Source organism: Chrysochloris asiatica, unplaced genomic scaffold (assembly GCF_000296735.1).
Source record: "Chrysochloris asiatica unplaced genomic scaffold, ChrAsi1.0 scaffold00229, whole genome shotgun sequence".
Taxonomy (NCBI): Eukaryota; Metazoa; Chordata; class Mammalia; order Afrosoricida; family Chrysochloridae; genus Chrysochloris; species Chrysochloris asiatica.
This window is the reverse complement of record NW_006408747.1, coordinates 2899285-2902020: the sequence shown is the minus strand read 5'-3', so window position 1 is coordinate 2902020 and position 2736 is coordinate 2899285.

Genomic DNA, 2736 nt, shown 5'->3' with positions numbered 1-2736 from the left:
ATTTCTCCTGTTGTGACAGACTGATTTCACTCAGCATAATGCCCTAAATGTTTATCCATGTTATACAGCAGCTTGCTGCTTCCTTGTTATTCTTCAGGTTATCATAATATTCCATTATGTGTATGTACCAAAGTTTGTTTATCCATTCTTCAATTGATGGGCACTTAGACTGTCTCCATCTTTTTGCTATTATAAATAGTGCTGCTATGAACATTGGTGTGAATATATCTACTCATGTTATGGCTTTTACTTATTAAGGATAAATACCAGGAATTGCTGGATCATAAGGTATCTCTATTTCCAAACTTCTGAGGAAAGGCCATATTGTTTTCCAGAGTAGTTGGAACATTTTGTAATCCCACCAGCAATATAAGAGGGTCCCAGTCTCTCCATATCCTTGCCAACATTTATTATCCTCTACTTTTTTTTATCTTTGCTATTATTGCTGGTGTGAGATGATATCTCATTGTTGTTTTGATTTGCATCTCTTTAATGGCTAGTGATCGTGATCATTTCTTCATATGTTTGTTGGCTGCCCAGATCTCCTCCTTGGTGACATGTCTATTCATGTCCTGTGACCATTTTTTAATAGGGTTGTTTGTCCTTTTCTGGTACAGGTGTTATAGGTTCCTATATATTTTGGAAATTAGTCCCTTGTCTGATGTGTCAGTGCAAAAGATGTGGATTCCCCTTTTACTCTTTTGATGAAGTCTTTTGATGCACATAAGTTTTAAATTTTTAGTATGTCCCAATCATCTATTTTGTCTATTTTTGTTTGTGTAATTTTCAAAATGTTTGGTAGTCTGTGTATGCCCTGTATTAGAGACATCAATCACATGTGTCCCTATTTTTTTATTGATGGCCTTTGTAATTCTGGGATTCACATTCAGGTCTTTAATCCTTGTTAAGTTGGTTTTGGTATAAGGCAGGAGTTGAAGGTCTTTTTCAGTCTTTTGCAGATCGTGTTCCAGTTCTGCCAGCACCATCTGTTGAAAAGACTATCTCCTCTCCATGCAATATACTTAGGTACTTTGTCAAAAATCTGTTAGCTGTATGTGGATGGGTTACTTTCTGGATTCTCAATTCTGTTCTACAGATCAATGTATCTTTCATTATACCAGTACCAGGCTGCTGTGACCACTGTAGCCATGCAGCAAATTTTGATATCAGGGAGTGAGAGGATTCCACCTTGTTCTTCTTCTTCAGTAGTGCTTTGCTTATCCTGGATCTGTTTCTTCTCCATATAAAGTTTGTAATTTTTTTTTTTTTTCATCTCTTTGAAGAATGTCATTAGAATCTGGACTGGGATTGCATTATATGTGTAAATTGCTTTGGGCAGTACTGACATTTTCAGAATGTTAAGTCTTCCTTTCCAGGAGCATGGAATATTCTTCCATTTTTGTGTCTCTTTTGGTTCCTTGTAGTAGTGTTCTATACTTTTCTTTGCATAGGTCCTTTGTTTCTCTGGTTATATTTATTCCTTTATATTACATCCTTGGGTGGCTATTGTAAATGTTATTGTTTTCTTAATATCCTTTTCAGTGCTGTCATTATAGAGTAATCCAACTTACTTTGGGATGTTGATCTTATACCCTGCCACTTTGCTTAATCTGCCAATGAGGTCTAGTAGCTTTTTTTACTGAGTCTTTGGGATTTTCTATATATAAAATCATATTGTCTGCAAGTAGAGTTTTACTTCCTCTTTGCCAATTCAGATGCCTTTGATTTCCCTATCTTGCCGTATAGCTCTGGCTAAGACTACCAGCACAATATTGAATAGGAGTGGTGACAAAGGGCATCCTTGTCTTGTTCGTGTTCAAAGAGGGAAGACTTTCAGTTTCTCTCTATTGAGAGTAATGTAGGCTATTGGTTTTGTATATATGCTCTTGATTATGTTGAGGAATTTCCCTTAATTTCCTACTTTGTTGAGTGTTTTTATCAGGAATGGGTGTTGGAGTTTGTCAAATGCCTTCTCTGCATCAATCAATATGATCATGTGATTTTTTTTTCTTTTTTCTTGTTTATATGGTGGATTACATTGACTATTTTTCTAATACTGAACCATCCTTGTATGCTGATATGAATCTCGCTTGGTCATGATGTATTATTTTTTTGATTTGCTGCTGGATTCTGTTGACTAGGATATTGTTGAGAATTTTTGCATTTATGTTCATGAGGGATATTGGTCTATAATTTTCTTACTTAGTGACTTCCTTTCCTGGTTTTGGTATGAGGGTTATGCTTGCTTCATAAAATGTCTTTGGAAGTTTTCCATCCTCCTCTATAATCTACAATAATTCGAGTAGAATTGCTGACAGCTCTTCCTTGAATGTCTGGTAGAACCTACCAGTGAAAGCCATCTGCACCTGGACTTCTTTTGGTTGGGAGTTTTTTGATGACCTCATAAATTTCTTTTATCATTATTGGTCTGTTCAAGTCTTCTACTTCACTCTGTGTGACTTTAGGTGGGTCATGTTTTTCTAAAAATGTATCCATTTCTTCTAAGTTTTCAAATTTTTGTAGTACAACTCTTCATAATATTCTGTTATTATCCTTTTGATTTCCTTTGGTTCTGTTGTGACATCGCCCATGTGGTTTCTAATGCATGTTATTTGTATCTTTTCCCTCTTTTCTTTTGTTAGGTTTGCCAATAGTTTGTCAATTTTATTAATCCTTTCAAATAACCAGCTTCTTGTCCTGTTGATTCTTTCTATACTTTTTCTGTTTTCTATCTCA